At 40.0% G+C, this 27,916-nt stretch overlaps 1 long non-coding RNA gene across 1 annotated transcript; it reads left to right on the top strand.

Annotated features, from left to right (window-relative positions):
- The first annotated feature begins 6,700 nt into the window (after positions 1–6,700).
- On the top strand, positions 6,701–8,405 carry LOC128543305 (uncharacterized). Its single transcript, XR_008365707.1, has 3 exons — positions 6,701–6,786; positions 7,631–7,677; positions 8,290–8,405. It is a non-coding gene; the product is annotated as an uncharacterized LOC128543305 (long non-coding RNA).
- The last annotated feature ends 19,511 nt before the right edge of the window (positions 8,406–27,916 follow it).

The following is a 27,916-nucleotide window of genomic DNA, read 5'->3' on the forward strand; positions in this document are numbered from 1 at the left end:
TTTTTTTTTTACTTTATCATCACGTTATAAATAGACTTTTTGTAATAGATTTATTTTTCCTACACTATTAGATGTTTGCTGGGAACGTCGTCTCCTTCTTTCTCTCCGTCTCCATCTCTTTCACTGCGTATCCGCCACACCCATGCAGACACCACCAGGGCCATGGAGTACAGACTGGCCATGCCTTAGGAGACGGGAAGGAGAAAGAAACCTGTTTCATCCTGAACCTGTTTCACACGCACACACACACACACACACACACAGCCACACAGCATTATTTATACTTTATAATTCATAAGTGACACTTAATAATTCATAAGTAACACACGGTCATGTTCACACACACACACACACACACACACACACTAATCTTCCTAATGAACACATGACCTTCAACAGAAACCCAGATTTCATTCACAATTTATTCTAAGGTCATGTTTAACTGAACTTATCTCATGGTAACAGTTTCCTACATTACCCACAATGCCGTGCTCATAGAGATGTAAACCCCGCCCAAACACATCCGTCAACACTGGACTAAACACTTCACACACAATTATATACAGACAACAGACAAACTGAAGGTGTTTCAGGGTCAATTGTAAAATTCCTCACTCTCTCTCTCTCTCACACACACACACACACACCAGCACGTCTTCGATGTACGCCGGGACGATGCTGAACATTTCCTGTATGCGTCCAGCTGCACTCGCCACCTGAGACAGGTCAGAGGTCAGGCGTTGGTGCGACTAGGAGACGGACGAGACCTCTGCAGGAGATCAACTGCAAAGAGACACACACACACACACACATACACTTCTAATTAAAGGAATGGAAGGGGGGGGAAATACCAAGGAATAAGAAACGTGTGTGTGTGCGCCCCACCTTGTGCACTAAGTTTTCTGGTTTCAGGCCCCTGGCACTGAATATTAAATACAATATTGTAGCGTTTTTATCGCCGGAAAGAATACTGGAGAGACGAGTGAGCTTATTTGCTGCCCAATGCAACGGCTGGGAGTACTTTATATCTTTAACCACACAGCAGACAATATTATTTCAGTGTTTTTATCTTGTGTCTGTGTTAATGTATGTTCTCCCCGTGTTTAGTACTCCCTGAGATGGTAATAGGAAGAAACCTTGAGGGGAACCAGACTCAACAGGGAACCCATCCTCATCTGGGTAACACAGAAAGCAGTAGATGATCTGCATTTATTCAATTCAATTCAATTTTATTCAACTTTATTTGTATAGCGCTTTTAACAATTTACATCATCACAAAGCAGCTTTACACAATTAAAAGAATTAAGTTTGTATGAAATGTGAATGTGTATGAATCAAAATTATACACTCTAAAAAACGCTGGGTTGTTTTTTCTACCCAAGCGCTGGGTTGCCTCTGTTGGGTCATTTTTCTGGGTTATTTACAGAGAGTTGGGTAGTTTTTGTGTAACCCAGCTGCTGGGTTGAAGTTTGATTGGCCCCTCCCCCAAAGTTCACCGGTGGATTCAGCGGCTGTCAGTCAGAGCTTCGTGTCTCTCTTGAGCTCCCACACCGCTGATGACGGTTCATTTAAGGGAAAATGACGTTAAATACAAGGTCTGTATACACATGTTCACTCACCTAAGTCACATATGACTGAAATATTATTACTATATGTGAGATTTATTACTGTTACCGTGTTAAGGTTACACTTAAACTTTCAGGCTGGTCTGAGGTAAGATAATTTAGCTGACAATAGCTGCTATAGTTAGCCACAGAATCCCACCTGTGTGTGAAAGAAACGGATATTAACGGATTATTATTATAACGGATGTCTGAGCTTTTTATCTTTCTCTGTAGAATGTTTGCAGGGTGACGAAACTGTAACTGTAGTATTAGCATGACGCTAGCATTTAGTTAACATTAGAATTTTATTAATCTCACTGTTTGAGACAATAAAATGCTGGGGTGTTACAAAACACTGACCCTCTCACAAATATACACACCTGCTAACCCTCCCGTTTTTCACTAGTTAGTAATTTACTCCGCGGTCAAAAGTCGCCCGCGTTTCTCCCGAGTTATAACAATATTTTACACCTTTCCCCCTTTGGCAAGTAGTATGCAAATATGACTGCTGCATGTAAGCTAACCAGGTAGCCCTCTTTAACCAAAGTTGCTTGTGACTCAGACTAAATTAACTATCAGTCAGCTGTACAGATAACTACTAGATGGAAGTATTAATATTTGGGTGATTGTAATGTGCCAGTATGACCCCAGCTATGACAATGCATCTCCTCGGTAATTAGCTTACAATCAACACAGACCACAAAGTCAACTAGTCTGACAAAAAAAAAAAAAAAAAAAAAAAATATATATATATATATATATATATATATATATATATATATATATATTATATATATATGAGCTTTATCCCAAAAGCCATGCTTATTTTGCATATTTTATTTTTGGTAGTAGCTGTCTCCATGTTTTTGTTTCATGTTACCCATACCCTAGCTTTGTCATTTTTTTATTTAGTATAAATCCTATTACACATTAAATTGATAGTCTTATTCAGTTTATTCTTTGTTATTCAACCAATTTTTAACTCTTTTTCATTTCTTTCTAAGGTTGGCACCAACATGGTGGAATACCTCCAGCAGGCTGAAGGGTCAAGGCCGTACCCCTACTTTACATCCTGAGAAGATCACCAGCGCTGCTCTCAGGCATTCGTCATTCTGGTGGGACAGGCTCTGGAGCAATGCACACTACTTGGGGCGGTTGATGTGTGCTTCAAGGCATTTTATATTATAAGTATTTAATATATTATATTTTATTTATATTATAAGTAGTGTGCACCTGTATAGGACTTTTTGTAATGTTGCTATAAAATAGCAAGGCCTACTTAAAAAGTCATAGACAGTGTTTGTATGTTAAAACGGAACCAGGGCTGGATAGTTTTGTTCTGCAGAAAAGATATCTAATGTCACAGAGAGATCCTGCTCTGTAGAAGCTGCCTCAGCCTATTTGTGTTATTACTCTATTCTGCCCTTGTGAGTAATAGTATAGTAATGATGTCGCTGTTGATTATCTGTTCTTGTGCTTTTGAAAAATAAACGTTTTTTCTATGAACATTTAATAGGATGTTGTTTATTGCATATATGTATGGTTTGCAAAACTTTTAAGTTTTTTTTTTTTTTGTAATAAACCAGTATATCAAAGTAATTTAACTGTTTAATAGACGTGGGTAGTTTTTTTTTTTTTTTTTTTACTGATTCACTGTAAAACATGAAAATAATAATAACCTATTTGTGAGGTAGAATTAACTCAACATTCCAGTTAAAATGAACCAAAATCTGGGTAGAACATTTAACCAATTTATGTGGTAGAATTAACCCAGCATTATAGTTAAATATGACCCAGCATTTGGGTTGAATATTTAACCCATTTTGCTGGGTTAAAAAAATAACCCATCTTGCTGGGTTAAATTTAACCCAGCATTTAGTTAGTCCAATAGTTACCCAGCAGCTGGGTTAAAAACAACCCAGATTGGGTTGTTTTTAACCCAGCATTTTTTAGGGTGTATGATTGTTCCTAATGAGCAAGCCGAGGACGAGGGCGACAGTGGCAAGGAAAAACTCCCTGAGATGGTAATAGGAAGAAACCTTGAGAGGAACCCGACTCAACAGGGAACCCATCCTCATCTGGGTGAAAACAGATAGCAGGGATTGATGTGCATAATAATATGCGAGACTGGAAGTTCAGTATAAGAGGAGATGTGTAAGATTAAAGTCCAGTTTGTTCCTGGAGTCTCAGGAAGCCTGTGAGAAATTCCAGTCCTGAACTATTGAGCAACTGAAGTCACAGGTCCTCAGAGAACAGCTGTCTGCATCAGTCAAGGACAGGACCACCTTAATGGGAAAGTGGAACCAACCCCAGTCACCACACGCATTCCAGGCAGACCACACGGGGGCATCCATGTGATGAGATCTCCAACCAGAAGCAGGACTCCAGGATGAGTTAGAGAGGTCCAGCGGGCAGAGGGGGTCTGGATCACTGGCAGCTCAGGAGCGACATGTATAGCTCGACAGAGAGATAGGTAGAGAAAAAAGAAGAGACAGAGAGAGAGAGAGAGGATAGAGCAGAAAAAGAGAGAGCAAAAGAGATGGAGAAATAACAGTTAGGTACAGTATGGTCACGGTCGAACAATGTATAAGGTGAATGTATATTTAGTGCAGAGTGCAAGCAGAGACTCCTGCAGGACTAACTATTACATCATAACTAAAAGGGAGGAGCCAGAAGGAAACACAGACATGAGGGGGAACTGAGATGTAAAGCAAACTATCACCTCACCGTCAGCAAACCTGGGTGATCAATGAGAGTGAGGAAGACAGCATCTAGTACCTTCGCTCAGGTACTGCGGCGCGAGACCATTTAATGCTTTATATGTTAAGAGTAGTATTTTTAAATCAATGCGAAATTTCACAGGGAGCCAATGCAGTTAAGATAAGATAGGGGTGATGTGCTCGTATCTTCTGGTTCTAGTGGGGACTCTCGCTGCTGCATTCTGGACTAGCTGAAGCTTATTTATGCATCTAGCTGAACAACCAGACAGTAAGGCATTACAATAGTCCAACCTAGAGGTGATAAAAGCATGAACTAGTTTTTCTGCATCGCTTAGTGACAATATATTTCTTATCTTGGCAATATTTCTGAGGTGAAAGAATGCTATCTTATCCTAAAATCAGTGCTGCTGATCGCCTTGTGTATCATGTGTGTAAACTGTTTTTGTAGATTCCATGTTCTTATAGGCTTAATTGATTAATGTAATGCTTTTTTCTCTTGTTTCTTTATAGTCTTGTAACAGCATTGATGAACATGTTCAGCAAAGAGAAGGACGGCAGCCATACCTCCTTGCTGTAGGAAGAAGCCAAGACCAGATTGACAACTTTTACAGTAAGTGGACAACCAGAATGCTCATTACCGTCGCGCTCACCGCTGTGAATTGGATGGAGGTTCCCGTGTAAATGTGCTGTTCATGCTGTTTGTTAGACTGCGTGAGTGAAATAAAGTACTCCCAGCCATTGCATTAAGCTCACTCGTCTCTCCAACATTCTTTCCGGCGGAAAAACGCTACAATATTTTTCATGTGCCTGGCACATATTGGTATGAGTCTCCATCATCAGAAGCCTGACAACAATAAATAGATAAAAATAAATCTTGGCAGTGTACAGTTTTTTTTTTAACTATATATAAATTTTATTGAATTTTTTTTGTTGTTGTTGTAAGCAAGCATAATTTTTTTGCAAATTGTATACCCAAATATATGCAGGATTTAATAATATATATATTTTTTTAAAAATACTACAAAACATTAAATTAAATTCGTTTTTGTATACAGGTCATTGCATATGGTATGACCTGCTGTTTAAATGTAAAAAATCTAAAGATTTGATATTATTCTAGATAGCATTTTAGAGTTTTAAATGTGTCATAACATGAATTCAAATTTCTCCTTTCCATTCCATTTATCATTTAACTACAATATGACATTGTTTGGGTGATTTATTTATTGTTATTGCTAACATAAATGCACATTAAGAAACATAATAGAATAAAACTATTGCAGTAAAAATGTATTAATACTTACAAAACATGCATTGAAGAACTCGGTTGGGTCATCACTAAGAAGTACTGGAAGTCAATTTATGTCAATGGCATATATAAACAATGGCATATACAAACCTTGGCATCTTGCAGAAGATTAAAATCTTTCCGGCGAGACCTCTCTTTGACCTGAAAATCTGAATCAGCTGTGGACAGTGACGATCAAGTGACCCATAGAATTCTTGCTTTAAATTCTTCCCAACTATCCGGTTGAATTCTTAATACACCTGTAGTAGTAAAAAAAAAAAAAAGGCATTCATTAATATCAGGGAAATGTCAAAATTGAACAACTGATAAATGTTATCATGCTTATCAAGTACTCATTTCATTAAAAATACTGCAAACGTAGGCATTTCACATTACCTGACTTTCTTTAAAAAGTGCTGGCCAACGCTGAAGTATCTGGCCTACAGGAGGCTTGTTGATTACAACTTCCCGTCTTCTTAAAGACAGAGTCATATCCATCTTCTGATTGATAAAGACAGCATCAGGGTTCTTCATCTCGTCTGCCAATTGCTGTCCGAGCAACTCAAGACTGGAAGCATCATGACCACTTGGAAGGTTAGGTAGGTAGTTTACCTCCCCTTTCCTTGGTTTCTTTATGTTCTTGTTAGGTGGATCACTGCTGGTAGAGTATCTTCCTTTTTTCCCCTCACTCTAAAAAATGATTCTGTGGCCTTGTAAATTTCACAGTTATAAAAAGGTTATGTTACCTTAATAAAATCTCTTATAGTCACATACATGATTGTTTGAGTTAGACAAATCAAAATAAATGCCTAAAAAAACAACTATTAGTTTTGTCTTAAATTTACACTATAATTTAGGTTAACTTCACTAGTAAAAATCAGTATTTGACTAACTGAATTATATTTTTAACATGCACTTAATATTTTTGATACATTTCAATCAAAATATCTGTTAATGGAGTAATTGTACTGATTAGTTTCAAGAACTACAATTATCACTCATTCCAACTCAATATTCTTTATGTTTAACAACAAAAACTTAAATAATTGAGTAAATTGCCCTGTGCAAGTGTTCATGGGAAGTCTGGTGTAACATCAGAGACCAGAAGGCTGTGAGGATGTGAGAATGGACATGAAGCACCTGGAACATTCTGGAACATTCCTTACAAATCCTGGTGAGTAAACAGCTAACACAAGTTACTGTAATAATGACTCTGTCTGCCTGCACACACAACTTTATAGGGTGTGAGTTACTGTTCTGAATCCTGTCACAGCCGAGCTCCAGAGCTAACGATAGCTAGCAACAGGCCAGTCCTGGGGTTCAGTGTGATTTAGCTTGTTTGTTCCAACCACCAAACTGCTCAGCTAAAGCGCGTTTAATACAGACACTTAAACTCTGGTGTAAAAGGAGAGATTTAACACCGAGCAGCAGCGCGTGCATGTCCGGGTTTCCTCCGTGTTTCTCGGTGTAACCGGCCGCGGTTGTGCCGCAATATTTGAATTTCTCCCGCCAAATGCGGTGATTTTGCGCAGCCAACCGCCACTGTGGAGAGGATATAAAACTAGCATGTTCAAATACAGTAATTAACGCATTTGTAACGGTCCACCTCACACACTGAACCGCGAGTCTGCTCGGTCACTCCGACACTTTAAGGAAGAAACTCAGAACAAATCCGGTTTAAACAGCAGAAATGAGTTGCAGTGTCTGGACTCTGGCAGTGTTTTATCCGTCACTGTATATGAGTATTTTTAACATGATTAAACACTGAGCACGCAGCGGCAGATGTTATAAAATAAATGTGCTAAGTACAGTACTAATAACTAAAGCTATGAAATATAAAGATTTAGTGAAAATACAACATTTCTCTCAGAATTAGAATTGGGAGAAAGTAATATGAAATTAAAATATTGAAGTGAAATGTTATGTATGTTGTGATATGTAAGTAAAAGAAACTAAAACTGATTGATTTTGTGTGTTTGTGTGAAACATGTTATATATTTTCTATATCTCTTTCACAGCACCAACACCACTAATGAAGAGAAGTTGAATGGAGATAAAACAGGAGGTAAATGTCAACTTTTTAAATGCTACAGAAGTATTAAATGTGTAACCATTGAATCAAAGATAGAAATTAAAACAAGGCTTGAAATATTTCACTTTACCTATAATAAGTCTAGACTATACAAGTTTTCCACTCGAGTATACTAGATTGTAAAAAATTGATATAGTTGATAGTCATGCATAAATAAAGTTGGGTATCATTTTTATACAAGGGACAAAAACATGTACGAGGGACGTTCAAGTCAAAGCGGGACCGTTGATTGTGCAGAATAACAGAAAACTCCCTTTATTTCTCTCTATATTTTTTTCTCTATGTGTGAGGTTGTGCATTGTTCTGTAAAAGCAAAATGCCTTTGGTGATCAAAGCAGTCCGTTTTGTGTAAAAGCATTCCACTGGAATGTTTACCGGAATTTTACCAGCAATGGGCTACGTAAAATCAAATCAGTTTTACGTCTTCGTCCCACTTTGACTTAAACACCACTCGTAGATCAGTGTGATGATGTATATTAGTCCAAAAAGTATGTATTTGAACGGAAGTACTATTTTACCAGTCTCGTAGACTTTATATTAACAGTCACACTTGTACTTACTTGTATACTATTGTTCCTTTTTTAGGTGCCAGCATTATGGGATGGCGGTGTAAACTGTGTGCATTTGTCGCATCATCAAAAGGAATTTCGATCATTATGAAGTGAAGCATGGTGCTCTTGGTGATGGATATTTAGTGTCCTATGTTCATTTAGACTGTCATTGCTTCTTTAAGACCTGAGAAGGTCTGCACACACATTTGTATGGATCCCACAGTTTGCAGGAAACTGAAGTGTGAAGGTGTGCAATCTTTCAGATGTAAAATGTGACTCATTAGATTCTAATAGAAAAGTCTACTTTCCACATGTTAACTGTATAATACTTGTGGCAGGAGTATTGTTTCTGAAACTGTTTACTAATAAGATAAATTCAGTTCTTTCTTTATGATTTTGTTACATGTCATTTGCATGTAAACCAGGTTGAGTTTAGACTTCATGTCTTGTCAAATTTGGCAAATAAATGTTTAATTAAAATGGTAATGTGTATATTGTTTTTTTCATTCAGTTAAAATATTTAGTAAATGTAGCACATTTGTTTGTTAAATAATAGTATAAGTTTTAGTATCTTCTACCTTCCATTTCAATTATATCTTCTTAATTATTTTACTCATTTTTACTTTGCATTAACTTCTGATTTTCATTACATTTATTTAATTTTGTACATCATTGTACTAAATATAGTTATTCAGGTCTACTTATTTTTTTTACTGACTTGTACTCAACTCATGAAGTATATTTTACATGATTTTTGTATTTTTTTATATTTACTCAATATTTAATAAGTGTAAAAATGTTTCACCAAAAAAATTGAGTACAGCACAGTTTTATTTTTTAGAGTGCTGCATTAACAGTGACATCTTTGTGTCCAAGGCTTCTCATTTTGGATCTGTAATTTCCCAATTTCCCAAAATGTTTGTCCACCCACAGTGTCCAAAAGGTGATCCTGGTTCTTGAAGACAGGGGTAAGTATTCACCAATGCCTTTGCAACATCTTTTAAATCATCAGCAGTTGGGTATGCTTTATAGGAGGATATGGTCTCAGCAAGTTTCTGAAAAATGTCATGTTTCAATTCTTTTGTCATTTTTAGGTGCGTTCCATCCTTCAAGTAGATTAAATTGGCCTGACGCAGCCTATATTCAACATCGACAGAGAATTTTGGAACCAAACAGATATCAGGCCATGGCATTTTCTTTTTCTGGGGTGATTCAGAGATCAGTACTCTATCTGCAGTACTTGGAGCATCACTTGATATTTCACTTGATGCCTGCATTTCATCTTCTGACACCGACACCAATTCAATCATTGGAAAGAATTTCACTGTTGGCTTCTCAGGGAGCTCTTCCAGATTAGTCACATTGCAAAACTCATGATCAAACAAAGGATCTCGAAACTGTAATGTTAAAACTAGATAAAAAAGTTTTAGACAAACTTTAAGTTGGCTTGAGAATGCCGGAGATAGAAGTTTAAAAGTGTGAAAAGTTTAAAATAGTTTAAGAAGTTAAAAAAGTTAAAACAGTTTAAGTTTAAAAGGTTTAAAAGACAGACAGATAGATAGATAGTGTCAGACAGATAGACAGTTACAGATATAAAGATTGATAGATAGATAGATTCATTCACTATGGAGTTTGTGGTTACAGTTGCGGATCCTTAATGTCAGATACCACCCATATTGACCAGCCTACAACTTGGATAATAATCCAAAATGTTTTGCACCTGCAGCGCACATTACACACATTGATGAATCTCACTAACATGTTGCTAGTATGATTAGCAAGTTACCAGAATTTTTCTAGCATGATTAGCAAGTTACTAGCATGTTGTTAACAAATTTACTAGCATGTTGCTAGCATGTTTCAGGCATGATTAGCAAGTTACTACCATATTGCTAGCATGATTAGCATGTTGCTAGCATAATTAGGACGTTGCTAGCATGTTGCTAGCATATCTCTAGCATGATTAGCAAGTGGCTAGCATGATTCTAGCATAATTAACAAAGTGGCTAGCATGTTTCTAGCATGATTAGCAAGTGGCTATCATGATTCTGGCATGATTAGCAAGTGGCTAACATGTTTCTAGCATGACTACTAAAGTCGCTAGCATGTTTCTAGCATGATTAGCAAAGTCGCTAGCATGTTTCTAGCACAATTAGCAAGTTGCTAGCATGTTTCTAGCATGATTAGCAAGTCGCAAGCATGTTTATAGTATGATTAGCATGTTTATAGCATGACTAGCAAAGTCGTTAGCATGTTTCTAGCATGACTAGCAAGTTGCTAGCATGATTAGCATGTTCCTAGCATGTTTCTAGCATGATTAGCAAGTCGCTAGCATGTTTCTAGCATGACTAGCAAGTCGTTAGCATGTTTCTAGCATGGTTAGCAAGTTGCTAGCATGTTTCTAGCATGATTAGCAAAGTCGCTAGTATGTTTCTAGCATGATTAGCAAGTCGCTAGCATGTTTCTAGCATGATTAGCAAAGTTGCTAAAATGTTTCTAGCATGATTAGCAAAGTTGCTAAAATGTTTCTAGCATGATTAGCAAAGGCGCTAGCATGTTTCTAGCATGATTAGCAAAGTTGCTAGCATGTTTCTAACATGATTAGCAAGTTACTAGTATGTTTCTAGCATGATTAGCAAAGTTACTAGCATGTTTCTAGCATGATTAGCAAGTTGCTAGCATGTTTTTGGATTGATTAGCAAGTCGCTAGTATGTTTCTAGCATGATTAGCAAGTCGCTAGCATGTTTCTAGCATGATTAGCAAAGTTGCTAAAATGTTTCTAGCATGATTAGCAAAGTTGCTAAAATGTTTCTAGCATGATTAGCAAAGGCGCTAGCATGTTTCTAGCATGATTAGCAAAGTTGCTAGCATGTTTCTAACATGATTAGCAAGTTACTAGTATGTTTCTAGCATGATTAGCAAAGTTACTAGCATGTTTTTGGATTGATTAGCAAGTTGCTAGCATGTTTCTAACAGGATTAGCAAAGTTGCTAGCATGTTTCTGGCATGATTAGCAAAGTTGCTAACATGTTTCTAGCATGATTAGCAAAGGCGCTAGCATGTTTCTAGCATGATTAGCAAGGTGCTAGCATGTTTCTAGCATGATTAGCAAAGTTGCTAGCATGTTTCTAAGATAGATGAGTTTGAATGAGTTTGAATAGATTAATTCAATTCAATTCAATTTTATTTGTATAGCGCTTTTAGCAATTTTCATTGCCGCAAAGCAGCTTTACACAGTCAAAAGAATTATTTAAGTTTGTATGAAATGTGAATTTGTATGAATCAAAATGGTCAGTTTGTCCCTGGTGAGCAAGCCGAGGGCGACAGTGGCAAGGAAAAACTCCCTGAGATGATAATAGGAAGAAACCTTGAGAGGAACCAGACTCAACGGGGAACCCATCCTCATTTGGGTGAAACAGAAAGCAGTAAATGATCTGCATTTATACAGTGTGTAGGGTGGGAGGCAGTTCAGCTATAATAGCTGATGTTAATTGATGTTAATATGGAGTCCAGGTAGTTATTGAAGACCCAGGTAGACTTGTAAGAAGTTCCAGTCATGAACTATCGAACTGTCAAGTCCCCAGAGAAACAGTTTCCAACACCAGTCAAGGCCAGAACCATTTTCTAGGTAGAGAGAATCATTCCCAGACACCAGACGCATCCCAGAGAGACACACGGGGCATCCATGTGACGAGATCTTCAGCCAGAAGCGGGGCACCAGGATGGGTCAGACAGGTCCGGAGGGCAGAGGGAGTCTGGATCACTGGCAGCTCAGGAACGACATGTGTAGCTCGACAGAGAGAGAGAAAGAGTGAAAGGGGAAGACAGGAGGAGAGAGGAAAGAGAAAGAGGGGGGGAAGAGAAGAAGAGGAGAGATGGCAGTTAGGTATGGTCACAGTCACACAATGTACAGTATAATGTGAATGTATATTAACTGTAGAGTGCAAGCAGAGACTCCGGCAGGACTAACTATGACAGCATAACTAAAAGGGAGAGCCAGAAGGAAACACAAACATGAGGGCTTCCTGACATGTAAAGCAAACAATCACCTCACCGTCAGCAAACCTGAGTGATCAATGAGAGTGAGGAAGACAGCATCCAAACATACCAGTTCACCATAATACTCTACGTCCATGAGTCCCCCAGATCTGCTCCTTTACCTATGGCAAGTCTATTTATAAAAATGCTTGGCTAAATAAATAGGTTTTTAGCCTGGACTTAAACAATGAGACTGTGTCTGAGTCCCGAAAACTATTTGGAAGACTATTCCATAACTTTGGGGCTTTGTAAGAAAAAGCTCTGCCCCCAGCTGTATTTTTCATAATACGCGGTACTGACAAGCAGCCTGCATCCTTTGATCGAAGTAGGCGTGGCGGATCGTAAGACACTAGCAGTTCGCTCAGGTACTGCGGCGCGAGACCATTTAATGCTTTATATGTCAAGAGTAGTATTTTAAAATCAATGCGAAATTTCACAGGGAGCCAATGGAGTGAAGATAAGATAGGGGTGATGTGCTCATATCTTCTGGTTCTGGTGAGGACTCTCGCTGCTGCATTCTGGACTAGCTGAAGCTTATTTATGCATCTAGCTGAACAACCAGACAGTAAGGCATTACAATAGTCCAACCTAGAGGTGATAAAAGCATGAACTAGTTTTTCTGCGTCGTTTAGCGACAATAAATTTCTTATTCTGGCAATATTTCTGAGGTGAAAGAATGCTATCCTGGTAATATTATCTACATGTGCTTCAAATGAAAGGCTGGAATCAATAATCACACCAAGGTCTTTCACTGTTACATTTGATGGAACAGAAAGGCCATCTAAAGTTACGGTGTGATCTAAAATTTTACTCCTAGCTGTATGCGGTCCTATGACTAGAACTTCTGTCTTATCCGGATTTAGCAGAAGGAAGTTAATTAGCATCCAATTTCTTATGTCCTGCACACATTGCTCAATTTTAGTAAGCTGTTTTTTCTCATCAGGTTTTGCTGAGACATATAACTGTGTATCGTCAGCATAACAATGAAAACTAATACCATGCTTACGGATTATGTTGCCCAGAGGAAGCATGTAAAGGGAAAAAAGCAGTGGACCTAAAACTGAACCCTGCGGAACGCCAAACTCCACTAGAGAACATGCAGAATAATCACCATTTAAGTCTACATACTGATAACGATGGGTCAGATAGGATCTGAGCCAGGAGAGGGCTGTACCCTTAATTCCCACTACATTTTCTAATCTGTGAAGTAGAATAGCGTGATCAACGGTGTCAAAAGCTGCACTGAGGTCAAGTAGTACAAGCATAGTTACACAACCCTGATCAGAGGCCAATAGAATGTCATTTACTACTTTAACGAGCGCTGTCTCTGTACTGTGATGAGGCCTAAATCCTGACTGATACAGTTCATGTATGCCATTTCTATGTAGATATGAGCATAGCTGCTCCGCTACTATCTTTTCCAGGATCTTAGAGATAAAGGGGAGGTTTGATATTGGTCTGTAACTGGACAGCTGACAGGGGTCGAGGTCAGGTTTCTTAATTATTGGTTTGATAACTGCTAATTTAAAAGATTTTGGAACATATCCAATGCTGAGTGAAGAATTAATTATTCTCAACAGGGGTTCTATTATTGCTGGTACTATCTGTTTAAGAAAATGTGTCGGTACAGGATCTAATATACAGGTTGATGAATTTGAAGAAGAGATGAGTGAAATTAGTTCATTCTCTTCAAGGGGAGTAAAGTATTCTAGGTTCTGATCTGACATGGCTAGATTAACATCTGCATCAATTACATTGTTCGGTTTCAAAACCTCAATTTTATGCCTAATATTTACAATTTTATTATTAAAAAAGTTCATGAAGTCCTCACTATTGCATAATGTTGTTGTGGAGATTTCTGCAGTGGTCTTATTTCTGGTTAATTTGGCTACAGCATTAAATAAGAATCTAGGATTATTTTTGTTATTTTCTATAAGAGTGGAGAGATATGTTGATCTAGCTACACTAAGAGCTTTTCTATAGTTCAGGATGCTCTCCTTCCATGCTATTTGAAATACTAGTAATTTAGTTTGACGCCATTTACGTTCTAATTTCCGAGCGGTCTGTTTTAAAGTGCGCGTGTGATCGTTATACCAGGGAGCAAGTTTCTTATCTCTAATAATTTTTCTTTTGACTGGAGCTACATTATCTAAGGTATAGCGAAATGTCGACTCAGTCGCCTGATCGAGTTCTGTGGGGTCAGACGGTGATCTAATCGAAGTTGGGAACTCTGGGAGATTACTGATAAAACTCTGTTTGGTAGTTGATGTGAATGTACGTTTCATACGGTAGCGCGGCGCTGTGTGTACATTATTATTGTGACACACTTGAATTGAGACAAGATAGTAATCTGAGATAACTTTAGATAGTGGTATTGTGAATAAATTTCTTATACTTAATCCAAATAATATTATTAAATCTAAAGTGTGACCTGCTTTATGAGTGGGTCCTACTACACACTGATTTACTCCTACCGAGTCCAGTATAGACATAAATGCAGTTCTCAGAGGGTCTTCTGGGTTTTCAAAATGAATATTAAAATCTCCAGCAATTAACACTTTGTCTACAGAAACGACTAGGTTTGAGAGGAAATCTGCAAATTCACTAAGAAATTCCGCGTACGGCCCTGGAGGTCTGTAAATGACTATTAGCGGGATCGACTGAGCTGACTTAATATAGTTAAATACACTTATGTTACTATAAAGAATTTCAAATGAATTAAATTTGTGTCCGTGTTTTTGTACAATAGTCAAATTATCATTGTGAATAACTGCGACGCCTCCTCCTCTACCAGTTAACCGAGGCTGGTGTATGTAGCTGTATCCAGGAGGACTAGCTTCATTTAGAGCTACATACTCGTCCTGTTTAATCCAGGTTTCTGTTAAACAGAGTATATCAAACTCCTGATCTGTGATAATTTCATTAACTATAACTGCTTTAGATGCGAGAGATCTAATATTTAACAGTCCTAGCTTCAGATCAGAGGTGCCGGCTGCGCATTCAGTCTGATCCAAGTTTGTGGTCTTTATGTTAATTAAATTACTAAAACAGACTTTCTGAGTCTTTCTAAATTTGATTTTAGCTCGGGGAACAGACACAGTCTCAATACAGTGAACCTTGAGTGACGACTCTATGCAGCTAGCAGACGGTTGGTTTAGCCTGTCTGTCTGCTCCCTGGCCTGGGCTCTGGATTGTCACCGATTAACTAGGCCTTTTCTAAGACTATGAGCTATACTACAAGAAATGAGAGCAGCACCTTCCCGAGTGGGATGGACACCGTCCCGCCCTAACAGGCCAGCTTTGCCCTCAAAGGTCTTCCAATTATCAATAAAGCCCACGTTGTTTTCGGAGCACCACCTGGACATCCAGCAGTTCAGCGACCATAACCTGCTGTAAGTTATGTCACCACGTCTCTTTGGGATGGGACCAGAGCATATTATGTTATCGGACATCGCCTTCGCTTGTTTAAACACCTCTATAAAGTTAATCTTACTAACCTCTGACTGACGAAGGCGTATATCGTTAGCTCCAGCATGTACCACTATCTTTGAGAACCTGTGCTGTCCTAGAGCCCTGAGATTACCTGCTATGTCCGGTGCTCTGGCTCCCGGGATACACCTAACCACTGCCGCTGGCGCCCCTAAAGGCCTGGCTAATTTCACGTGTCTCAGTATAGAGTCTCCTATAACCAGAGCTCTTTCAGGTTTCTCAGCGGGTGCATCACTGAGGAGAGCAAACCTGTTGGACACGTGAAGCGCAGAAGAGGTGTGCTCCGGTGGGCTAGCCTTAGCGTTAGCTTTGGCTGAACGAGTATGCCGCCGAGTCGTCACCCACTCGCCCCGCTGTGAGGGCTCTAATGCCGGAGTCGGGGGCTGGTTATCTCCGCCTGCGGCACCCAGACTGTTCGCTACAGGAATAACACTGCTCTTACACTCTCTAACCCTCTCTAAAGTCTGGATGCGCTCCTCTAACGCTGATATCTTCTCTGTCAGAGTGCTCACTAACACACACCTATCACAAATAAAATTATTACTAACGACGGAGGAAGAATGTCTAAACATCCTGCACTCTACACACTGAACGAGCTGAATATTAGACATGATAACGTACCTGAGTCGGAGTTGTAGTTGTTTGGAGCTGAATTCCGTTTGTTGTTTTTAGACAAAGAAACTCGCGCGTTCTCCAAAAAGCGCAGAAAAAGGCGAAGCCAAATAGTGTGAGATGTAAAAACTAGTTGCTATTAATATTATTATTGTATAAATGAAAAAAAGTATGTAATTTAAACGCTAACACAAACGCAAACTTTAGCGGCAACGATACGAAAACAGGAAGCTACGTCAGCAACAGGAAGAATAGAATACCAGAATAGGGAGGATGGTGTAGGTTTCAGTTTATTAGATTGATACATATATACTAACAGGACAGTGTACATTGCTGTCAGAACAGCGTTTGTTTTCATTCAAAGGCTTTATGGCCTTGCCAATAATACTTAGTGGGCCGGTCTCTAGTCAAAATGCCCGGGCCGATTTTTTGTCCCAGTCCAGTCGCATACTTTTTTGTTCCAGTCCAGTCGCATACTTTTTGTTTTTTAAAACATTCTGATCACTATTTTATCTTTGCTACTGTATGGGCACACATGTCTCTGAGTCAGTTTCAAACATCCCTGATACTTCCATGGCCAGTAGTGAGGGGGAAACAGATATTTTCCCATACTTTAATTTAAAAGACAGCGTTTATCAAAAGAGATCAAAACAGTCTGATTTTATATTTGCTACAGCACACATATCTCTGAGTCAGTTTCAGACATGCCCAGGAAAAATAAGTTTCCCACACTGAATTTGAAAGACAATGTTTTTGAAACATTATTTTATTGTGTGTGTGTGTGTGTATATATATATATATATATATATATATATATATATATATATATATATATATATATATATGTATATATATATACACACACACACACAGTATCTCACAAAATATTTTATTATATCTTTTCAAGGGACAACGCTAAAGATATGAAACTCTCATAGAATGTAAAGTAATCAGTGTACAGCTTGTATAATGGTGTAAAGTTAATGTCCCCTCAAAATAACTCAACACACAGCCATTAATGTCTGAACTGCTGGCAACAAAAGTGAGTACACCCCTAAATGAAAATGTTCAAACTGTGCCCAGTGTCAATATTTTGTGTGGTCACCATTATTTTCCAGCACTGCCTTAACTCTCTTGAGCATGGAGTTCACTAGGGCTTCACAGGTTGCCACGGGAATCCTCTTCCACTCCTCCTTGATCACGTCACGAAGCTGGTGGATGTTAAACACCTTGCGCTTCTCCACCTTCCGTTTGAGGATGGCCCACAGATGCTCAATTTTGCCCTCAGTTTCTTCAGCAAGGCAGTGGTTGTCTTGGAAGTGTGTTTGGGGTCAATATCATGTTGTAATACTGCTCTACGGCCCAGTTTCCGAAGGCAGGGGATCATGCTCTTCTTCAGTATGGCACAGTACATGTTGGCATTCATGGTTTCCTCAATGAACTGTAGTTCCCCAGTGCCGGCAGCACTCATGCAGCCTCAAACCATGACATCCCACCACGATGCTTGATTGTAGGCAAGACACATGTGTCTTTGTACTTCTCACCTGGTCGCGACATACACTTGACACCATCTGAACCAAATAAGTTTATCTTGGTCTCATCAGACCACAGGATGTGGTTCCAGTATTCCATGTCCTTAGTCTGCTTGTCTTCAGCAAACTGTTTGCGGGCTTTCTTGTGCACCATCTTTAGATGACAGCCATGCAGACCAATTTGATGCAGTGTGCGGCATATGGTTTAAGCACTGACAGGCTGGCTCCCCATCTCTTCAACCTCTGCAGCAATGCTGGCAGCACTCACACATCTATTTTCAAAAGCCAATCTTTGGACATGACGCTGAGCACGTGCACTCAACTTCTTTGGTCTACCATGGCGGGGCCTGTTCTGAATGGAACCTGTCCTTTTAAACCACTGTATGGTCTTAGCCACCATGTTGCAGCTCAGTTTTAGGGTGTTAGCAATCTTCTTATAGCCTAGGCCATCTTTGTGTAGAGCAATAATTCTTTCTTTCAGATCATCAGAGAATTCTTTGCCATGAGGTGCCATGTTAAAAGTCTAGTGACCAGTATGAGAGTGATAACACCAAATTTATGGAATAAGATCACTGTCAAAAATATTTGTGTGTAAAAAAAATATTTGTGTGTAATTCTGTCTTTTGTCTAAGTTGGATTCCAAAATCTACGGCTACGACAGCTTACAGATACGAGATTTTATGTGTTTGTTACAATACAACTCTGAAATATACAAAACTCGTTTTTACAACTCCTCTGTTTCACAGACGAATTGTGAAATTATGCACACGAATGCTGTGTGTTAAACCGCTGTCAAAAATACATCATCAAGGCCACATGCACAGGCATTACTATCCGAGGGAAGAGGAATCGATTCGGCGCATGCTCCCCGCCACTGTTTTAAACCAAAAGTCGAGCGCTAGCTGTCTCATCGTCTCAGGTAAGTATTTTTTTTTTTCCCAGATTCGGACATGTTTAAGATAAAATTACAGAGATGTTTTAACTATAGTAGGTAAGATTTTAGGAGTTTAAAACGGAGGCGGGGCGCATGCGCCGAATCGATTCCTCTTCCCTCCGATAGTAATGCCTGTGCATGTGGCCTTGATGACGTATTTTTGACAGTGGTTTCACGCACAGCATTCGTGGCCGTAATTTCGCAATTCGTCCGTGTAACAGAGGAGTTGTAAAAACGAGTTTTGTGTCTGTAAACGGTCAGAGTCGTATATTTCAGAGAATTTATAGAAGACAGAATTACACACAAATCTTTTTTTTACGCACACATATTTTTGACAGTGATCTTATTCCATAAAATTAACACACCTGCTCCCCAAGGACACCTGAGACCTTGTAACACTAACGAATGACATGAAAAGGAAAAGGGGCTAATTGGGCACAATTTGGGCATTTACATTTAGGGGTGTACTCACTTTTGTTGCCAGCAGTTCAGACATTAATGGCTGTGTATTGAGTTATTTTGAGGGGACATCAACTTTACACCATTATACAAGCTGTACACTGATTACTTTACATTCTAACAGAGTTTCATACCTTTAGCAATGTCCCTTGAAAAGACATAATAAAATATTTACAAAAATGTGAGGGGTGTATACCTATGTGTATATATATATATATATATATATATATATATATATATATATATATATATATATATATGTGTGTGTGTGTGTGTGTGTGTGTGTGTGTATACTGTATATTTATTATAGGTATACCTATGATGAAAATTACAGGCCTCTGTGATCTTTTTAAGAGGGGAAACTTGCACAATTGGTGGCTGACTAAATACTTTTTTGCCCCACTGTATAACATTTGTACTACAGATAACATTGTACCCAAGCCTTTTGAACAGACACCCCAACACACAACCATACAATATATACGTGTGTTCACACCATTCTTTGTAAACCCTAGAAATGGTTGTGCGTGAAAATCCCAGTAACTGAGCAGATTGTGAAATACTCATATAACAATACCGGCCCGTTTGGCACCAACTACCATGCCACGCTCAAAATTGCTTAAATCACCTTTCTTTCCCATTCTGACATTCAGTTTGGATTTCAGGAGATTGTCCTGACCAGGACCACAGGACCACATATATATATATATATATATATATATATATATATATATATATATATATATATATATACACACACACAATAAAATAATGTTTAAAAAAAAAAACTGTCTTTCAATTTAAAGTGTGGGGAACGTATTTTCCTGGGCATCAGGAAAATCTGTTTCCCTCCTACTGGCTGTGAAAGTATCTGAGATGTCTGAAATTGTGTGTTTGTGGCATGTGTGTTTAGGTAATACAGTGAGATGATGTTTTTTTAAAAACACTATTTTTAACAAGAGACTCCTGGAAATCAATTCACCCAGTTAATATTTGTAATAAACTTCAAGTTTCCATACTTTGTGGAAATTAAAGGAAAATAACCAATTCAGATACATTATTGAATGTAAAAATGCTATTATAATAATTGCTGTGCCAATTATGTATGTCTGTTTTATCATGGATATCCATACAGTATATTATGGACTTCAGGATATCATGTTTCCCCATCATATGCGGGTGCTTAGATAGATAGATGGATAGATGGATAGATGGATAGATGGATAGATGGATGGATAGATGGATAGATGGATAGATGTGAATAAGATGAGTAACTATGTGTGTGGTGTCCTATAATTCCTGTACCTGTGTGTTTGATATGTAACCAGATGGTTTAATAAAACTGGATGTTTGAGTGGGTAAAAAAAAAAGAAGAGCATCATGGTTATCACGTGTAGACACTCTATCTTTGAGTTACATGCTATGATAAATTACAAAGTATAACCTTAAATCAGGGGCGTAGATTTAGGGTGGACGGAGGGGATGTGTCCCCACCAATATCCTCTGACCATTGAAATGTCCCCACCCAATAATTTAATCCACTTAAAAAAAAAAAAGAAAGAAATCGTGATGTCAACATTAACCTAGACATGCAGAAAGGGATAAATCACGTTCTCTCCTTGAGTCCTCCTGCCCCCAAAACACATATGAACATTTTGATTGGCTGTGCCTTTCCCTGCTATCACGTGAGAGCCTATGGCTGCGTTCAGATACAAGCAGCGCCAAATTGCAGTGGGTTTTTCCCCCCGTACAAGAAAGTGTGTTGGGTGACATACATGTAAAAAAAAAAAAAAAAAGAAGCTGGACATAAGGAGCTTTTTTTTTTTTTTTTTTTTAAAGAAAAGTGTAAGTCACTTCAAGTTCGCTAGTGAATTCATCAAAGTAACGACAACAGTTAACGTTAATGCACATTATAGCAGGACAGGCTATAGTCTGTGAATACGGATTTAACACTAACAGCTAAATGTAAAAGTATAAATATGATCCCTGTCAGTTCTCCTAATCTAATGACTATTTGTCAGAAATCAGTCTTGTGAAAGAAATTGATGTGCTACATACTAATATTGCCATGGCTAGAATTTTGTTGACGGTTCACCAATAGACAATCCACTTCGCACAAATAATTTTTTTTCGCACTGACTTGGCAAACAATGATTTGATTCGAGATTTGCACACTAACTCAGAAAAGGCTGGAAGACATTCTCCTGACAGGAGAGGTGGATGATATTGTTCATCAGTATCCAGAACTTAACAGGGAGACTCTAAAGGTTCAGCTAGCCATTTTCAAGTCCAAAAACAGTTTCAAATCTAGTACAGAAGTGGCTACTATCATGAGAGGAATGCCAGTGGAGGCGAGGGGTCTATTTGATCAAATTGAAACCCTTGTCAGGCTGCTTTTAGTTATCACGGTGTCATCAGCTGAAGCTGAAAGGAGTTTCAGTACTCTCAGGAGACTAAAAACCTGGCTCAGATCAACAATGCTTGATTGAACAATGCTGCTGTATGCCATGTCCATGAACAGTCTGGACAATACTGATGTCAAACAAATATGCCAGCAGTTTATTTCTGTTAACGAGAGGCGAAAGCATGTTTTTGGCTCCTTCATATAGGAGCAATAGGCATTGAGCTGTTGTGTGGAACCTATCAGTAGTTCATGTTTAGATGTAATCTACCTTTATATATACTGATGTTTGAGATGTTTCATTTGCACTATGGCTTAATAAAGAATAGTCTTTATTAAACTATCTTTTTGTCAGTTATTAAACATTCCTTTAACATTACACTATTCCTTAATTTAACTTAATGAATTGCATTTCGAGTGGATTAATATCAATCAAATCATTGCTAGTATTAATGTAAAGTGATTTTGCAGCATATTAAAAAAACATGCATTCCGTGGACGGATTTGGGTTGGGGGGTGGTATGGTGGGGAATGGAGTCATAGGTCCCCACCAATGTCCAGAGCAAATCTACGCCCTTGCCTTCAATATATTTTAGAATAAATCAGGATCTCATCTATCATCACACAGCTCATGTATGTGTAATAACAGTAGTCGTGATGTCAGTACTCGCCCAGCAAACCAGTCTTTTGCAGCGGCTTAAAACGTCTGAATTATCTTCAAATATACAAAAATAGCGAAAAGACACTCGATTATTTTGCAAAGCTTATCTGTTTAATTCACAAAGTTCGTAAAAACACTTTAAAACGAGAGAAAAACTGTTAAAAGCGTCGTTCGCCTTCTCAGCGTTTGGTAGTGAGTGACGTCATGATTTGGGAAACATAGGGAAACTGAATTTCCCGGAACACCTGTTCAATAATGTGGCAAAAATAAACATGAACTTAACGTTAGACACAGCGTAATCCTACATGTAGTTTACTTGCTAACGGTTACATATTCTGTTTAATAACGGAAAAACAATATAAGCGCTGTTTGAGACAAAAGTATGAAGTCTTCACCAGCAGACGTTAGAAAATGCGTGCTGTATCCATCCGTGACGTCAGTTCAAAGAGCCAATCACATGTTTCCTTGGACACCGTTTCTTTGACAATCGACTAGAATAAGCTCTGTTAAGTACATTCAATTTAAAGATTCCAATAGAATAAAAAATATCATGCAAATCATACAACAAACTAAACAAATTGGCAAAACCTTTGGTATTTCTGTTTATTGAATCTAAGTATTTTGAATTAGTACAATCTTAGGGATAACAGTGCAGCTGAGAAATGCAAAGCATTATATGCATCTAGTCAGTCACTAATTGAACATTAAGGTTCGAGCATGCCTTTTATCCCACTGTAAAATTCAAGTTGATTTGTGGACAAAAAACATGTATGAAGCAATTTAGCACTTATTCTGGATTTAGAAAACATTTAGACACTAGTCATCCATCCCAGTACATCTGTGAAAGCACTGTGAATGAAAATAGACCTTTATCTTTTAAAGACAATACATCAGAGACGCCAAGTACTTTAAGTATTAGATTTTGAGAATCTTGAGAACAGTGGGTCTAGTTTTTCACCAGGTCATGTAAAAAACATGTGTGCAGATATTGTTGAAAACTACAAGGAAGTGGTGCTTCCACTAATGTAGTATCTCACTTGTTTGTGATTTAGAGGAATTGGTAACCGAGATACACTGAGTGTAATGGCTTTCCAATAAGCCTCTGCGTAATATTAAAGGAAGTTCTTGCGTACAAACAGAGACCATGAAAACGAAGTCGATGCAATAATATGTCTTACTCTTATTTGTGCTCCATTAACAATTGTCTTAAATCCACTTGTTAAACGTATTCATCAAAGTTATCAATCCATATTCAATGACACAGTATTACAAATTGTTCCCTCCACACGCTACTCTGTTGTGCGGCCAAAAACTGTGTGCTTCCTAATTACCAAACACACACACACCTGGCTCTTACACCAGTGCTACCATTATACTGTCACAGTGTCACCCAGTGGCCAAAGAAACTTTACAATTAATGGCTCCAACACTGAGATTCAGCACAGAGTTCTCTGCTTTTCCTGTGAACGATTCTTTAAAGTCAGAAATAGAACACTGTTTAAATGATTTTGAAAACCCATTTGCTTCTTTCAATACAGAGTCTAAAAGAAATAGATATTTTATTGAAAAATGGGGAATTGTTGAACCCGCTGAAATAGTTTTAGGTGTTTGGTATGATAGTAGATGGGACAAAGGAACGGCTACTTATTGCCAGGCAGGGACGTGCACAGACATTTTGAGGGGCAGGGGCTCAAGTGAAATAAAGGGCACTTCTCATAATTACGTATTTTTTTCTTTTTTTAAACAAAAAAGTATATATATTAACGCAACACTGACTTCCTTTTTTAAAAAAAAAAAAATTTAAAAAGTTAATTTTATCTTCCTCAAACTCATGCAATTGTTTAATTTTCAAAAGATGTCTACAAAATAATCAGTTCACACAGAAACCATGGTCTCCGTAGTATTCACTAGGTTTATAGAGCAGAAGAGGAAACCATTCCACAATCTGCATGTTTTAAAAACATTTTCTCTGCTACTAGTTTCAAGTATATATTTAGATTAGAATAACCAAAATAACTGCATCAAGCAGAGGGGTGTGTTTTACTAATAATTTGTTTATTTTTTGCACAAGGCACTACATCATTTGAATTACTTTGGTGTTATCAGAACACATAACACTTTTAAATCAACACAAATATTCACGCTAAACTGAAGAGAGTTGTTGCTAATATTTTGTTAACTTTACTGTAAAAAATCACTGCAAAAATGATTGAAAAAATACAAAAATACAGCAACTTAATAAAATTATTACAAAAAAGGTCTTCTACTTCAAAATAAAATCTGTTACTTTTCTGTCCTCACAGGATTCTAACCGTAGAGACGGAGTGGACTATTCTCTTTAGCGGAAGCAATACAATCGGGCTTAAATCAGTAAACTCCCTTTTAATATTTTGTGTCAAAATAATGATTTATTTGGTAGCTAGCCATGTAATGAGCGGGATAATATATAGCGATTATCCCTTACACATTAGCTAGTCTAGTAGCTCATGAGGCAAAACACAGGTGAACTATATATTTTTCTTTGGCTAATCAGCAGTAAATTCGAGCCTTATTCGAGACACTGGTAGTTTAATCTTTAGTTCATCACCAGCTCCACTCACCTCAGCACAAGCCAAGAAAAACACTGCTGGGACGGAGAGGCTGCTGCTGCCTGCAGGTGTGTGTATATGATGTGCGCTGATGTGCACCGCTGCGCGGGGGTGGAGGGGGGGGCTGGTGGGTTTTGGTGGGGGATGTTCGCTTCAGAACTCCTGACCTGATATTTGGATATACTGTTCTTTAATAAATATATTTGTTTGACAGGGAAGCTGTGCGCAAACAGGAATATATATTATTTTTCAAAAAAAAAAAAAAAAAAAAAGCACCCCAGAAAAAAGGGCACTTTCTCTCCAGGAATAAAAAGGGCAGGTGCTCAAGCCCCCTTTGATCTCTGTGTGCACGTGCCTGTTGCCAGGTGCCTGTAAATGATACAATTATATACTGTGGCGTGGGCGGGGCGGCGGCTGACGACCAGCATGCCTTGCGGGGATGTCGGTGTGTTCACCATGATGGGGAAAGGTGTTTGGGTTAGTGACTTCGGCCCTGTTGTGTGTGTGTTGAGGTGTGACGTGTGAAATGTGCTCTAGTTCAGGCTGACGCTGAATTAGAGGTAGGCTCCTGAGTGAAGGTGCTGCTCATGCCATTACCGGCTGTATGCTAAATAAAGTACTCCCAGCCATTGCATTGGGTAGCAAATAAGCTCACTTGTCTCTCCAGCATTCTTCTCGGCGTAAAAACGCTACATTGGTGTCAGAAGTGGGATGGAGAGTAACGGGTTCGAGCGCACAACGGAAGACCTGCTGAAAATCCAAGCGGGCCGCCGAGTAGCAGAGCGACTACTCGCGAAGAAGCGCTTTCCCGACGGCGCTAAAGCGAGCACACCACGGCAACCAACGCGGAGCGGCGAGGTGAAAATCCCGGCGCTGGATCTCGGGGCGGAGGCAGGCGCAGCGCAAGCGCCGGAGCAAGAAACAGCTCCGCGCGCCGTTAGCCGGCAAAGCGACCTGCCGCTGCGCGAGGCCGAGCGCGCTGATCCCATATCGGCGGTGCATCGCGGCGGAAGAGCCGAGCGGCCGCCCGCAGCTCAGTGGCGCTCGGTTCGTGAACCTAGCCGGGGACAGGGCTACCCGTCGCGGCTAGGCAACGAGCAGCGCTCCGACGTTTCGCGGCGAGGCCGAGGCACGGGACAGCGTACACCAGCAGCCGCTAGACTAGCGCCGGGAGGACGCGTGGTAAGCCGCGCTGGGCTCTACATTGACTGTGTGCTGGATGGCGTCTTACTGCGGGCGCTCGTGGACACCGGCTCCGCTGTTTCACTGCTGCGCTCTGGAGTACTGGGGCAAAGCGAGCGTGTTTGCGGACGGCCTGATCCTGCCCTCAGCATCTGCACCGTTGCTGGGGGCTACGTGAAGGTAAGGGCGTGTCGCACCGCGCGAGTCCAGGTGGGTGGCCGAAATTATTCCCACGGGTTCGTTGTGGGGAGTGTTGAGGAGGACTGCATTTTGGGGTTGGACATTCTGGAGAGATGGGGTGCGGTGCTGAACTTGTCCAGCGGAACTCTCCGTGGTAACTTCGGGGTAGCCAGGTTGCTTGGACCCAAACCACAGCCGGACAGGTTAGCAGCACACACCCGGGGGGCGGAACTTCCAAAAGCAGACCGAGCGGGAAATCTGCGCGCTAACACCGGCGCTTTACCTCGCCGGCCGGGCAGCAAAGCGCGTGGCCGGTACTGCGAGCAAGTGGAGCGCCGTCACGACGTAGAACCCTCGACGCAGGACGTTCCCCCCGTGCAGTCCTCCAGGCCCTCCCGTGGTGATCAGCCGTCCAAACCAGCATGCAGCCGTCTTACAGCGTCACCCGCAGTCGCTCCGCTGGTCTCACAGCTGAACTGTGAACCGCTCCTCGCCAGGCAGAAGGGCCCCACCCAGCGCTCGCGGGCACCGCTGCAAGACTTTTGGGTGGGGGCACCTATGGAGCGAATGGGCGTGGACACTCACAGCCAGGGGCGAGATTTTGCTGCTGGCGAGCAGGTGTGGGTGTGTTCCTCCGGAAGGAGAAGGAGGGGGTCCTCGACCGGGCGTGTGTCTCACTGGGTGGGCCCCGGCACGGTAATTGCTCGGCTCTCCGATGTCATCTACCGGGTGCGGTTGGCGGGGCGGGTACGAGTTTTGCTCCACCGGGACCGTCTTGCGCCTTACCAGCCGCACGCCGATGAAACATTGAACTCTGTGGAGGCCGGACCGCCTCAGGACTATGTTCACGTTTATCCCTCACCTGCCAAAGGACGCCGGCGTTTCCACCGCCAGCGCCGACCGCCTCCACGCCTTCGAAACCAAGTTCGTCATGGTGACCAGGGACGGTCACAGCTCGGGTGGGGGCAGTGTGGCGTGGGCGGGGCGGCGGCTGACGACCAGCATGCCTTGCGGGGATGTCGGTGTGTTCACCATGATGGGGAAAGGTGTTTGGGTTAGTGACTTCGGCCCTGTTGTGTGTGTGTTGAGGTGTGACGTGTGAAATGTGCTCTAGTTCAGGCTGACGCTGAATTAGAGGTAGGCTCCTGAGTGAAGGTGCTGCTCATGCCATTACCGGCTGTATGCTAAATAAAGTACTCCCAGCCATTGCATTGGGTAGCAAATAAGCTCACTTGTCTCTCCAGCATTCTTCTCGGCGTAAAAACGCTACAATACATTCCTGTTTTAAAGAGTTTAAAATTCATGTTCAGAAACCCGGAGATTTGTAATATGACCAAAGCAGGCATCGCATCGATTCTAAATTTATACAAAGACTTTAGAAGTTATTGTAAAACCCACCCACTGTTCTCTCGATGCTCAGATTCTTTACAAATTCAGCTTTATTATGACGAATTTGGCTCAAAACATGGAATTTACAAAGTAGGATGTCTGTATTTTGTTTTGCAAAATTTACCCCCACAGTTTAATTCATCAGTACTTAACATTCATTTAGTGTCTTTGTTTAATTCTTTAGATATTAAGAAA

This window comes from Clarias gariepinus, chromosome 2 (assembly GCF_024256425.1).
Source record: "Clarias gariepinus isolate MV-2021 ecotype Netherlands chromosome 2, CGAR_prim_01v2, whole genome shotgun sequence".
Lineage (NCBI taxonomy): Eukaryota > Metazoa > Chordata > Actinopteri > Siluriformes > Clariidae > Clarias > Clarias gariepinus.